Source organism: Catharus ustulatus, chromosome 1, assembly GCF_009819885.2.
Source record: "Catharus ustulatus isolate bCatUst1 chromosome 1, bCatUst1.pri.v2, whole genome shotgun sequence".
Classification (NCBI taxonomy): Eukaryota; Metazoa; Chordata; class Aves; order Passeriformes; family Turdidae; genus Catharus; species Catharus ustulatus.
Window position 1 is genome coordinate 96,792,655 of NC_046221.1, and position 15,209 is coordinate 96,807,863.

Consider the following 15,209-nt stretch of genomic DNA (forward strand, 5'->3'; position numbering starts at 1 on the left):
CCGCTCATGGTTGCCGACGGGGCCGGGTGGCCCAGCTCAGCGCCACGGCTCGGCGGGGCTGGCCGGGTGGTGCTGCCGCCGCCGCCGGGCTCGCTGGCCCCCCTCTCCCGTCAGCACCGCCCCGCTGCCGCGTTCGCTCGCCCGGCTGGCAGGGCTGCCGCCGCCGGGCTCGCCGTCCGCCCCGCTGCCGCTTTCGCTCGCCCCGCGCCGCGCCTCGCGAGCGCCGCGCCCGCCCCGCGGCGCTTTCGCGGCTCGCGGCTCGCGGCGGCGCTTTCGCGAGCGGCGGCGCTTTCGCTCGCCGGGCGGCGCTTTCGCGAGCACCGCTTTCGCTCGCCCCGCCGGCAGGGCTGCCGCCGCCGCCACCATGCTCGCCGGCCGCCCCCTCCCGTCTGCACCGCCGCCGCGTTTCCTCGCCCTGGCCGGCACTGCAGGCCCCCGCACCGCCGGGCTCCCCCACGCTGCTGGCCCCGATTATGCTGGGCTTCCCCCGCTGCCAGGCAGCCCCACCCGCCGGCCTTCCTGCTTCTGCCATGCTCCCCTGCACTGCTAGCCCCAGTTCTCCCGGGCTCCCCCGCCCTGCTGGCTCAGGCTCTGCCGCCCGCCCCCGACACTGCTGGCCCCGCCTCTGCCAGGCTTTCCCACCTCTGCCGGGGCCGGCCGGGCTCCAGCTTGGCTTGGGGCTGCCGCGGGCTCTCACTTCCGTGTTGGCAGCTTTTAGAATTTTGTTAATAGATTAGCCGCCCCGGAATATTAGCCGCACTTCCGGGTTTCCACCAAAATTTTGGTCAAATTGGTGCGGCTTGTATTCGTGAAATTACTGTAAATTCTTTCTACTCAGTGAGGAATACAGGGCTGACCAGTATAAGTTGCTCCTAATACATCTGGTGGAACTAATGCACAAAAAAGTTGAAAATCCATCAGAACAACAATATGTAGAGTTTCTTCAACTGTCAGGAACTAGTCAAAAGAAGAACTAGTACTTTGTTAGTATAAGCTAATCTGTTTTCCAAATGTTGTGGCACAGAGTAAAAGTATGCAACACTCAGAAGTTGATTGTCAGTAGGCTGTGTACCCAATATTAAGTGCTGAAAAGCCTTTTGTTTGCTGATTTGAACATTAAAATGCAAACTTGGGAAACAATTTCTCTGAGTAACACTGCAAATAACTCTTGTAGTCTAATTTTCCTAAATTTGTTTTCTATTGTGATCTCAATTAATTAATTACATTCATTTTTTTCCCTAATGTTTATGGTTGAACACACACTGTTCATAGTTTATGAATAATGGAAAATCACAGAAATGGTTGCAACACAATGGAGAAAAGTGGTGGACAAATTTTCTGTCTTCCTTCCAGTAATGCTATCATAATTAATTTAAAGCATGAGGAGTTCTGAAATCTGGAGGTGTACTTGTTTTGTCATATCTGCATATCTGTGGAAATATTCCAAGCTTAAAGAAGTCAATAAGCCTTTGTGGTTAGGGGAGACATATGACACTTTCCCCTACCCTTCCAGCTCTGTCATGTTTGCATGCTAACACATCATATGCCACCCAAATCTGTGTTAATATTGGTGATTCATTCATATCCCTGCCTCTCTCTCCTTTTCTTTGCTGTGGGTGTGCGTCTCCTATTTTCCAACTCCTACAGTAGCTTAAACTACATTTTGAACACATTAGAAGAGGGTACTCACACAGTCTCCCATCAGTTTGCACATAGCAGTGTAAGTAGGAGGCAGTGGAAGAAATTATCCTTCTCTTTTTTCCCACTGGTTTTACTGTTTCTAGGGCATTCAGTCTCCACTGACCTGAGGAATGGGTTGTTCCAGGTTTTCATAAACTGGCACCTGAGATGTTATTTTGTCACCATGTGCTTCTCAGTTCAGCAAGTTGACTTGCGCTTCCAACTCCATTTGCTGGAGCAGATTTGTTTTGGCTTTATTAGTTTGTTTGTTTGCTTGTTTGTTTGCTTGTGGAACTCTACTGGCAAACTGTCCTATTCTTGAAGGTGAGATATGGGGTGTTTGAAAAGAGCATTTCCTTTTAGATGCTGTGTTGTCCTTCACCCTCTAAGCAGAACAGTCAAATCAGAGCTGCAGGAAGATCTGTGGCAACCAGCAAGGCTGTTGTCCTCCCTCTGTCCTTACCACTGCACATTCTGGCACAAACACATACGTACACATCCTGCTTTGACAAAGTGGAAAAGATGAACTCATCCATTTCAATGTGAGGTCAGCAGATGTACTCAAACAACTGTAAATACTAGTAGTAATTTATCAACTTAATTTACCTGAATTGGGAATCACTTGCATAGACTCTTCTAATTGGGCTGTGGAAAGGTGGCAACCAAGTCATATGTTTCTGACCACAACCTAGGTAAAGAATGCTTTTCTAGGCTCTACTGTGGCACTGGAGTACTTCTGCTTTCATTTCATCAAAGCTTTGAAATCCTAGTCTTGCTAGTATACATTTTCACTATTGGTTTTGAACTAGATGGTGCAGATTCTAGATTCTCCTGCACCAACATTTTCCACAGCTGCCAATTTTTATGCAGTTTCCAGCACCCAACAGAAAAGCTTTTCAGGTCTTTTTTTCTGCACCACCACTTTGTACTAGAAGACTTAATGACAGAAACCTGTTTCTTCCCCTTGAGACTTTCTGAGTGTTATATCAAGTAAGACATTTGAAATATCATGAGGTATTCATGGCTCTGGTTCATTTTGAGAATGGTTTCCTTGGACAAGGTCATTGTCAATTTAATATTTCCCCTGGTCAGGACTTGCACATTTTCCTTCAGTTTGTCTTCTAAAAAATTTTAAGATTTTAACTCATTCACACTCCTTCCTCTACCTATATGATGCCAGAGCAAAAAATTAAAACTGATCCAGAACTTTACAAAGTACTTTTCTTCACTTGACAGTGTAGTGTCAACCATGCTTGACAGAATGATTAGAATCATTCTATTAGCATTTTATACCATTTCAGCCTGTTAAGATTCTGGGTGACAGTCTGTACATGTTTGGCAAAAGACTGTCAAGAATCTGCACTGTTCTCTGTACAAGCTTAAAGCAATTTATCTCTGTTGGAGTACTTGGTATAAGATGAAGCAGGCTGTCTTGAGGAATTTGATATTTGCATGATTTTGTAATTTATTTTTTATCTCTGGGCAGCTTAGGACTGAATGAGTCTGACAAAATTGTGCCAATTTTAAGGTAGGGTTATATCCATAGACAGATGGAAAAACTTACACATTTCTCTATCCAGTTACTAAGCTAGTAAATGAATTTTCTACTATGATGGTTCAGGGAGTTTAGTCATTTACACTTTATTAGAGTTTAGTCAAGCCATTTTTAGTGGTGTTAAAAAGTTAAAAAAGTCAATTTACACAGACATGAATTTTACTCATGCATATGAGCCTTGCTTGTGGGGAAGCAGTGCCTAGCAGAGCATTACATGCTGAAGTAATAGCAGCAGTCAGGGAGGTTTCAAATACAACCAGTGTGAAGGCAACTGGGCAGATGACAGAGGATTTGGTGGTTTGGAACTTCTTGGTGGTGTGTCAGTGAGATTTCTGTAGAGCTTGGTTAACAGCCAGCAGGAATTACCAGTTCGGTGAGACAGGTCTGAGGGAGTTCGTGTTGGGGTTTGCTATGGAGGAGGCTGATGTGCACAGAGACAAAACAGTTCTTGGGCTCCTACATTCATCTCGGGTGGCAAGCTGGCAAGGAGCTGAGGAACAAATTTTGTTGTGAGTGCGTCACAAGTATCTAACACATTTAAGAAACTAAAGGAAGGGAATTAGGGTGACCTAATTACCGTAAGATGGGCAGGCTAGCAGACCTTAGCCTCTAGTATGGACTTTGTTTGCAGTTTCCTGACTTGGATTGGATATGTTTCCTTTAAACGTCTGGGTGATTGATCTGGGGCCAACTGCAGGTTTGAGCTGTGCTCTGTGGCCATGTCACCTGCACTCAGGTCAGCTCTCCTGCACTTTTATGTCACATGGCCTTTTTTGGGAGGGAGCCTAAGAAGCAAACCCCCAAGGGTCAGTACTTCAAGGTGAGCAATACCCTGCTCTGTGCAAGCTTAAGATTTTCTGTAAGGGCTGTAAGAAAAGAGAATTGGTCAGTCTGCATGTAGAAATCTTGTACTATGCTGCTGAATGTGAGTGGTGAGGATTTATTCGTCAGTCTGCTACCCTTTCTTGATCTTGCAAAGGAGCAGCTGTTTGTTAATCATGTTGCAATTTGCAGAGTGGAGGTAGTATGTTGCTTCTATAGCTTTAAAGCTATTGAAATTTAGTGCTCATGTGTGAATGTGACAGGACCACATATCAGAGAGATCCAGCATTTCAAGTTTTTGAAGTGGTCCCTAATCTCTACCAGTTATTCTCCTGGAATATAAAACTCACTTAGATCAAGGAGAGCCTTTAGATAGGGAAACAACAAATTAAGTTTGGCTTGAAGTGATACCTGTGACAACCATGCCTACAGAGCTAATGAAACTGGAAATCTTTATGACCAGGTTTCCATTCCACTATCTCTCCATCCTTCCCAGGGTTGATCCTTTTCTTTCCTTTGTCTCTCAGGCTCAACTGAGTTAACTCCCCACTGCAGATAAATCTGTGGCACTTCAGGTATTTGTTAGCACGGTTCCCAAGCGAAACAGGGATTTTGGGGGTTTTCATACCTGCTGGCTGTGAAGCATTGTGCCTACTCACAGGCTGAATGTCATCTCATCTGAGTAGCTACTGAAATAAAACTTTATTGTCTCCACGTTGTCTCTTTTGCCAAGTATTAAGGGGGAAAGGGATATGGTGCTACCTGTGCTGGTATGTACTCTATCCATTTCCAGACTTAGACTTCTATAGAATGGTGAATTATTGTAGTCTCATGCTATGTTAATTCATGCCAAATTAAAGCATACCATGAATTTAATTTGGCTTTTATGGGCTAACTTAATGGTAGTTTATCCAAAGGATCACACGTTGTTCCTCATTAGATAAATTAGCTTAGCAGAGTTTCATTTGCTAAGAACAAAGTTCAACTGTATTACAACACAGAAAGATTTTAATTAAAACTCATGGACTTGTGGTGGAGGCTATTATACCAGATTTTCTTGACCTTTGAGTCAAAAGAATTATTTTTTCCTATTCTTAATTCGTTACACCCTTTCTAACCTCTTTGTCAGCTGTATTTTAATTCTGATTTTTGTGTTTCTGAAGTTCTTGTTGGAGAATTAAAAATAAATATTAAAAAACCAACCAAACAAAAACCAAACCAACCAAACAAAAAACCCCAAAAACCAAAACCAAAACCCCAAAAAACAAAACAAAAAAGCCCAACCCAAAACAAGCAAAGAAACAAAAAAAAAACCAAAACCAAACCTCTTTCAAACAATATTGCTTCAGAAAAGTCATGCTGCGAGCTACATGTACCAGTAAATACTCTTGATGTTGAATATCATCCCTTAAAGTAGAAGAGTTTCATCACATTTTGCAAAAATGCCAGATGCTTTTGGACCTTTTATTAAAATTCAAATATATTCTCAAGGATGCTACAGACATCCTTCTGATAGCTTAAGAGATTGTCTTACATTTTTCAGGTAAATGACTTTCAGAAGTTATAAGAACAGTTCTGAAGGGCCTTGGAGTCATCTGTGCCTCTTGTCATCCCTGGTGAATGTTTATTTAGAAATTTCTGTGGTTGTGAGCACTGAGACATGGAGACATGAGTCCTGTTGCCATATGACAGAGGCACACAGGGGAGACTTTATTTTGACATGATCCTTAACCAGAAGGATGCTAAGGAGTTGGGTTTTTTTTCTTTTTTTTTTTTTTCTGTATCTCTTCACCCTCAGAATAATATTTTAATTTCATGTCAGAAAAGTATCAAGAAAGATTTCTTTTTTTTCCCCTGCACCCTTACCCCTTCTATAAAAATAAAGCCTTTTCCATGAGTAAGTAGGTCATGGTAAAGAAAGAATTAATATAGCAGACTTCCCCTACAACAGTTTCTGGCTGCTTGCTAAGAGTCAAGTGATTTTTCAAAATATGTTTACCCTCCTAACTTGGTTTTTGTTGCAGTTTATTACTGCAGAGAGGGGTGCCAGGCATTCTATCATGTATATCACTGGTACTTTAAATGTTTGGCTCTACTGCGCCTCTATTTTCTTCCACTTACATGAGCTTTTTGTTTTTATTTATAAATATGACTTTTTCTCCTTTTTTGTTTTCTTATTTCAGGTCTTTTTTTTTTTTTTTTTTTTTTTTTTTTTTGATACTACTAAGAACACCGGTGCAGTTAAAAGGAGTTACACATTTTTAGTATGTAACAATTTTCAGTGTACTGAAAAGACACCCTAAGAGTTCAGAGATGGTATTCTTCCCTGCATGAGGTGATTTTCCTATTCCCAAAATTACCTGGGGGAAAAAACCCCAATCCTATTAAAACTGAGTATATAGCCAGTAGCAAACATAAGAAAAGGAGAAAACTGGTGAAACTATACCTTTAAAGGCGATTTCAGTAAACTTATTTACATCATATAGAATTAAATATGATTTATTGTTTTTGTTTGTTCTTGTGAAAAGTAATATCTTTTTCATACTCTAGATCTGGAAAACAAAATCTAATGTCATATTTAAATGGCACATCTTTTCACTTTTCTGAATTCTTCTCTGTATTCTAAAAACCACAGGGGAGGGAATGAAAGGAAATCTAACAGAAATATTTCAACAGAGTGTGACTATGAAAACATACACTGTTTATGGCAGTGTAATGATAAATAATAAATGGTAATAATGAATAAAATCTTTAAAAAAGAGACAAGTACAAAATTGAAGAATCGACATTAGTGACTCTTTTGAACCTGCCAGTATTGTCTCCCTTAGCTCTCCATTTGGTGCTTGAGCAGCAGCTGGTAAATACCTTGTAAATCTACTACAGCACATGTCTGAGAGACAACAAAAGAGTCAGTAGATTGCAACAATAAATTCAAGTGATAATGATCTTGGGATTCAAGGGTCTGAAACAATTAACACCTTTTGAGGTTACTTAAAGACAAAAACATGACTGATTTCATAGGGAAATTTTAAAAAGTATTTTGATATAAATAAAGTCTGAAGATATTTTCCTTAATTATTGAAAAATTAATTATTTATTTTGTTAGAAACCATTATGATGTTGAACTTCTTGGTAGAAACTGGAATAGCTGGAGAAACCCAAGCCAACTTACTCTCAAAACCAGAATATATTGTTTGTTTTCTAAATATGTTTGGATATATTATTTTATTGTTCCTTTGGGATTTTATGATTTTCCGTAATTCCACTAATTCCCATAAAACGTGATGGCAAAGGAGTAGTATAGATGTTGTTGGGAGAAAGAAATAAGCAAGGTGTCCCTGTTAATGCTGAATTTTCAAAAATATCTGATAGGTGTTTGAGCACCAGAAGGTCAGAAAAAAACAACACAGTACCAAGACTTAGTTTTGTGGTTTATATATTTATGCCATAAAACCGTGAGTGTGAACATCCACAAGCATCTTTACAGTTACTTGCAATAAGTTCTAATTTAAGAGGACATGGTTTTTGGGAACATGCATCCATTTCAATTAATACTGCTAATTAAAAAACATCTGTAAAACTTTCTTGTGTAATATTTTATTAGATTGATGTAGAAATATGTTAAATAAAAAGGACTATATGTTGTGAATGAGCCAATACGAGTATGGATATTATAAAATAAAATGTCCAGGAATATTTGAACTACCACTAATTTGATTCAGGGAAGATGACAGGTCCAACTGCAACACAAACCAACAAAATTCAGTGATTTATACTGTAGGATCTGACTAATTGTTCATTTTGCACAATAGGATTTCTCTGAGGCCCAAATGTTAGCTTTCCAGTAGAAATTCACAAGAAGATATTAATGTTTTGAATTCCTGCTCAACTTCTTCCAGATATCCTGGCCAGTGTTACCTTAACTACAAATTTCATTGCTCTATTATAACCCTTGAACAACTCCTGCACAGGATTAATGGTAGAGCCAGAAAAACAAAAAAAGATAGAGTGGGTCTCTGCTTCACCATGGACCTCACCACAGGCTGTAGCACCTGGAGCATCTCCTGCCCCTCCTTCCTCACTGACTTTGATGCCTGCAGGGCTGTTGCTTTCACATTTTTTTTTCTTGTTCCTCTTTCACAGCTGCTGTGGAGTGGGGCTTTTTTGGTGGTTTTTTGTTTTTTTGGGGTTTTTTGTTTTTGTTAGGGTTTTTTTCCCTGTTAATAAATGAGTTATCACAAAGCTTCATCAGCAACACTGATGGGCTCAGATTTGGCCAATGGGAAGTTTGGGAGCTGGCCAGAACCGGCTGTCAGTCCTAGGCACAAATGTGGGGGCAACTCCTGGTGTCTTCTCACAGAAGTCACCCCTGCTGCTCCTCTGCTACAGAAACCTTGCCACATCAACCCAAGAGTTGCATTATTAAAAGGGCGTGATCTTCATATCACAAATGCACAAAATGTTTCTTGATGATCTTCTGGTCTTGTGTGTGTGTTACAGCTACACATGAGGGAGAAGTTTTACCTTTGAGGAAAGACTTCGCCTTTCAAGCTGAATGCAAGTTTACTCTGAAAAGAGGAAGTCAAATTGATCTTTGCTATTACTGCATATTTAATCAGGATGGAAACATAGTTTCAGTTTCGATTACAGAGGATTTATCTATTTGCTACATTCCAATTCCATTTAATATTGGAGTTCTTAAATTGGAATCATTCAGTGTAAATGTTATATACTCTAAGAAATAGTATCGAGACTGAAAATATAAGTCATATAATAAAAAAAAGAGTATTATTGGGAAAAGTAAATATACTTCTCTTATAAGGAGAGACAGGAAATCTTTGTTTATTTTGCTTGGTGGACTCAGTTCCAAAAAGTGAACTGAGTAAAAAGAAAATGTCATTGAGCAAGAGGGTTAGCCTTTGCAAGGTGCTTAGACAGGCTCTTAGGAAATGAGGGGACGGAGGAGTGAGTGGTCACGCTTGCTATGGGATCAGTGATTAAGGAGGCTGGTGACACCTAAGGAAGAGTATAAACTGCTGAATGAGGCGCCAAGCACCAGTACCTTAGAAGTAGCACTCTGTGAGCTCTGCAGCAGGCAGTATCAGACAAAGAAGTTGCTAGATAAAGTCCAGAAGTATGTCAAGAGGTGTCAAGGTAAGAGAGTTAATTTACTGGGAAAAATTTCACTGACTGGATTAAGTCCTCCTCTGCTGTGTCCAGTCCTTCTAAAGCAAAACCAAATATGACTGCTAAATATGATTGCATATTTTAATTAAATTAAAATATTATAAGAGAAATCACATACAGAAAAGCCCAGCGTTTTGAATGAGTTAACTTCAGTTTTAAGACAGAGAAATTTAGTGTACTTGCTGGAAAGGGTTGCTTTTGTTTTTCAAATGCAGAACATAGGAATATCTATAGTAGTTCAGACCAGACTCGATGCAAGTACTTGACATTCTCAGTTGGTCAACAGGAATGGGTGAGATTTTGGTCTTGCTTCCCTAGAATAGCATCCTGGCCATCAAAAATCTGGATTCGGGTGTTTCCTGAGAATATTACCATCTCTCTGTTAAGAAGTTTTGAATTGTTTTTTTGATCTATGACCAAGTCCTATTTAATTTCTTGTATCTGTGAACTTTTAGTGTTCATAACATCCCCTGGCAAGACATCTTACACCTACTTTGCACAGTGTGAAGTATTCTAGAACAATTGAAAGGTAGTGCTTTTTCTTTCAATGGATAATTATGTTGTCACCAGATGCTGTGGTTGTCAAAGTGGAGGTTCCAAGAGCAGTCGTACAAACTCATGGAAAGAAAATCCAACTACAGCAATTAAATGCTAAAATGTAATTGCTGGTTTTTAAAGTATCTAAATTGGAGATACTTGAAAACAGAAAGCAACCTCAAGGGAAGCATGCCCTGCCCATATAAAGTAGGCAGAGTTTGCTAACTTGATTGGCATATTTTGTAGCTCCAAGCAGTTGTCTATATGTTCTTCACTGAATTGTGTGTATTTATTGATGACTTTAAAGAAGTCAAGGAAAATTAAATAAGTACAGTAATTTCATGATTATAAGCCGCACCTGATTATAAGCCGCAAGTCCAAGTGTCGGCATCTGTCTTGGGTTACAATACAGAGTGTGATAAAAGGTATCTATTCTATCACCATCTGTTGAGGGTGGGGGCAGTGATCCTTATTTCAATGGCAGATATTCTGCTAATGGGCCATCCATTGAAACCAGGTGGGGCATTGTTCTTTATCTTTTCACAACTCATCCTTCCTCCAGCAAGTCATTTTCTGCTAATGGCCCATTGAATCCCACTGTGGGACTGATAAAATTACTGCATCCCATTAAAAGTTGCTCCAGCCAGGGGGAAGAGCCCAACATTTCTTACCAAGATAAAAACAGAGGTTTTGGGACACTAAGGGAGGCCCTCTCTACACTGGACCCCAGAGGAAAACCGGATTTCTGCACATCACCACTGGACCTCCGGAGGGAAACTGCACCTTCTACAGGAGCACTGCTTCAACTGAATCACATCTGTCACTGCAGGAGGATGCAGCCACCATTTAATGGGACTGCTACCAACACCCTGCCTGACGGGGTGTCAGGTTGTACTCTGACTTTGTCAGGGTTTGGAGTTTGTTTCTTTGTAGTACTGTATTTCTATTTTAATTTCCCCAGTAAAGAACTGTTATTCCTAATTCCCATATCTTTGCCTGAAAGCTCCTTGATTTCAAAATTATAATAATTTGGAGGGAGGAGCTTTACATTCTCCATTTCAAAGAGAAGCTCCTGCCTTTCTCAGCAGACATCTGTCCTCCAAACTAAAACAGCAACTTTTCATTCTTTGTCCATATATAAGCCGCACCTGATTATAAGCCGCACTTTGGGTTTGGACCAAAATTTTAGTCAAAATGGTGCGGCTTATAATCGTGAAATTACTGTACTTGTTGGTGTTCCTCATCTCTTAGCTCCATTTGAGCTGGTGTTGTAACACGGAGGTAGTTTCTAAGCAAGATTTTGCAGAGGATAGGAATAAGCCTTCGTACCTTTGTTTTCTCTGTTCAAAGAAGTCTCTTAATATATTTATGAACATTTAGGGCAGAGTGCTGCTGAAAACTCCAATATCACTTGATAAAGCTGGATATTTTATTATGCAGATGACAACTGTTTGTCAGTCCCTCTTTTCAAAAAGGCTCTCTAACATCAATTGTCAGTAGCTCAATAGGCACCAAAATAGTTCCTCATGTTTACTTTTACTCAAAAAGTATAGTTGTGCCAGAATACAGCTTGCTGAGAAACAGCTCTGCATAGCTGCCCAACTACTAGAAATCTAAACATAATCACATATGTGACCAGTGTATCCATCCCTACAATGCTCATTTCTGTGCAACTCTAACAAGACCAGTTAAATTGTAAGTATGTGCTGTTGTGCTAGACCTGTAATTACTCAAACCTGTCAATGTTATGAAGTTCGCAACATTTTTTATTGTATGAGATCCATAAGAATTTCTGTTCTGTGCACCAAGGACTTGCAGTATTTTATGGTTATGGTCATGAAGATTTCAGTGCACACCCCAGTGTCTCTTTCACTGTCTGCCAGACAGCCTTCCTGGCAGCCAACAATTCTCACAGGTCAGTCCTGCTGCTTCTCCTGGCTTCAGTGATGTGTGGCCTTCACATGGCACATCCTTTCTCTCAGCTGCAGAGGGCCTCTGGGTAGATTGGAGTCTCTCCTGTGTATTCAGCTCCTGTGCTGTTCTCTCCAGCAATGGTTCTTGTCCATGTCCATGTGCACCCCTAACACCTCAGGCAGCTCTCCCTCCTGGTGTATTTGGATCCTTTTCTCAGTGGAGGATTATAGTTTTCATTCTTCAGCCTCTCCTCTGAAGAGGATTCAGGAAGGTTAATACTTCAATCCACAAATTCCTTTGACCTGTCCCCTATGCAGCAGTTCATCTGGCTATTTTTCCTAATTAAAATAGGTGGTTCTATGCACACTTGGTCAGATGCCAACTGTGACATTAAGCTGTCTTTGTCATAGCGAGAGGCAGGTCACTTCACAACCTTTACTTAGTGATTTGGTTGTATTCTTCCTTTTTAATTTCCCAGGTAATCTGTATCAAATCAACGTGTTAAGAGATACACTTAATGTAATTATTTCATTAATATGTATGTTTGCTATTTATATTTTGCTTATCACTGGCTTTTGGCTGAGACTAAGCATAGCAATTAATGTGTTTGGGGTAGGTAGTTCTCAGCTCCTTCTCCTGAAGAAAATTGTGATAAGTGACAAATCACGTTTATTTTAACTTCTAGTTTTGGTAAATGTATTGCAGCCACAGTCAGTGTTTCGGTGTGCAGTGCCATTCAGGAGTACAGCATAGCTGCCTGGTTTTATATATGGGTTGAAGGTGAGCTGCAGTTCAGCTCAGTGAAGTTGACATGTTGATGACAATTCAGGCAAAATATCAAAACTTGGTAGTAAAAGCAGTGTTGGCTCCTTCAGGTTATTTTTTTCATGACATAAGTTTGCAGCTTTTTATGAGGGATCCTTTCCCCTTCATTGCTGTCAGTCATGCTACAATTAGTGAGACAGCTGCTTGTCACCCTGTCCCGGTTTCAGTTCCAAACTGGACGGAAACACCAAATTAGTGTAGTGGGTTTAATGTGCCAATTTCAATAGACTCCTTTCCTGCTGTGAGATAGGATTAGGAGCAAAAGCAAGGCAGGCCTAAAACTTAAAGGGTGTAAAGAAAACTTTTATTAACAACATAAAAGAATAATAAATTCAGAATAAATTCAGAATAACCCCTCCTCCCCTCTCCCACACCCTTCTCTCCTTCTCAACAACAACATACAGAAACAATTCAGTTACAAACTTAAGAACAGTCCTTTTCAGTTCACTCTAGGGAGAGGAGTCTGTCAAATTTCTCCCAGATTTGCCCCAAACCAGGACACACCAACGTGTGGCCAGGACTTTCTAGCCTTTGCTTTTTAATGTGGATTTTGGTACTTCTGCAGTCTTCTGGGGTCCTGTAAATGGATTGCTGTAAGGGGTTTTCCCTGGACCTAGATGGAATACTTGGAGACAACAATTCAGGAAGTAGTTTGGTGGTGATATGATGGGAATTTCAGTGATTGTTGTCTTTCAACAGCACTGCCCTCTTTTATGGTTACACATGTAGGGTTTGGAAATTGCAGACCATGGGCAGCAGCGGCAGCCACCTGGGATTTCTGAAAAACTCCAACTGTTCACAGGGCTTCAGGAGCTCACTAAGGATACAATTGTCAGACTTGAGGCAGGAAGAAACCTTTTCTCCTGCTTGTCTGTCTGGCTTGGTAGAGCTATTATTTTTATCTGAATGTTTGTTTTTTAATGCTTGTGACAGACTGTTCTGTTGCTTGCAGGGAAGAATGTTATACACAGTGTATATTGTGAAATGTGACATTAAACAAATGTGAATGTCTGCTTTCTCCCATCTTTCTCATTTTTGCTTTCCTATCTGTCCAGTTGTGGCCAGCCACGGTATTAAGTTCTTGTTCCTTATTTCTGAGACATGCTTTAGACTGTTGGGACAGTTTTGCTCAAGGAATAGGCAGAGTCTACTCTAATCATTCATGGTGCCTTAGAAGAGAGAGAGATGAGACTAGTCAGGAGGAAAGTACAAAGGTGAAAACATGGTAGGTTTTTAACTGGATCACATTGAAGAGAAGCCCAGGTGTTATTGTAGGATTGATCAGTAATATATCTCTGCAACATGATATCTCTTTCACTTTGGGAGACATGAACAAACATTTTGGCATACCTTCCCAAGAGAATTATCGTGTGATTGAAAAAGGGTTGTTGTCATGCTAGTATATTCATAACCATGAAAAATCAAATAAAGAAGAAAGACCTTGTACCAATTCTACTCTTTCCAGCAAGCTGACCTACTGCAACCCATAATTTCTTATGTTTACTGCAATGAGAAACATTTTGTAGGCAAATAGTCAAAAATACATCAGTTTTTTGTGATGCAAGGGTGGGTATTAGTGTCAATTTTAATTCAGATAACATGCCATAAGTCTTTATAATTTATTCATAACTTTTCATGTACATTGCCCTTCACTGGCTGCAACTTTGGACAGTTATTTTACTATTAACATAATTTTTATTTCATGTATGGCTTGTATTCTTCTCAAACTGCTACTTAGTGATACATTTTAAATGTGACCTGATAAAAAAAAGAAAAGGACCTGGTTTTAGGTTAGTATGAAAACCAGTTCAGCAATCTCTTCTGCTGCAGCATCATATGATATGGTAGATGAGGGAAAAGACTTGGCTAAAGGTCAATTAAGTGCAGATACCCAAAGCTCTAATGTCCCTGTCTGTTTATAAATTCAAGAAGTAGCTGAGCCTTCTGGTTGCACTTCGAATAAAGTGATCTTTAAGCAGGGAGTGAAGGAGTAAGAATAGAGAATTCTTTTTCTTCCATTGATCACAGTTTTAATTCCCTCACAATGTGAGCTTGTCAGCAACACATTAAACTGACAGGGGAGCCTCTGCTATACTGAGTGGTTTTGGGTTTTTTTCTGTGTTAAGAAGGAAAGTATTGGGCTATATTATGCAATTTAAGAGAGTCTATGCATTAAATATCTGTATGCTTTTGAATAAGTGGGAGCAATAATTCTATTCTTGAAGATAGAATGCAAATATAATAATTTTTCTTTTAGCATATTAATTCAGTAAGGAGATTAATATAAGCTTCCAAACTTCTTAGTCAAAATCTTTATTCTCTCTTCAGAATGCAATACAATTACTACTTGGATGCTGATAGTAAATGAACTGCTTTATTGAATAGTCATAATGAAATATTGGAGGCTGGTGTGTGATAGTTCTTATAAAGAGTACATTCAAGGAAGACTGTGGAGGAGGCAAAAGAGAGCAGAAGACTTGTGTTTCAAAAAGATAAAGGAGTGGCCATTGGTGGAGCAGTGGCAGCTGCTATTGTAGTCTGTTGGTACTTCTGACTTCCAGTATGGTTTGGAATCAAATTCTTACCTTCAGGCACATAGTTTATTAATACTCTGTTGCAAGCTTAGGAATTAGGGTTATTAGCAATTATTAATGTACTTTATTCAAGGATTGATACATCTTTTGCAATA

The 15,209-nt window shown here is 40.0% G+C and overlaps 1 protein-coding gene across 1 annotated transcript in view; it reads left to right on the plus strand.

Annotated features, from left to right (window-relative positions):
* Nucleotides 1–15,209, plus strand: part of GABBR2 (gamma-aminobutyric acid type B receptor subunit 2) — a 476,329-nt gene that overhangs the window by 90,332 nt on the left and 370,788 nt on the right. The gene's annotated exons all lie outside the window — the stretch shown is intronic.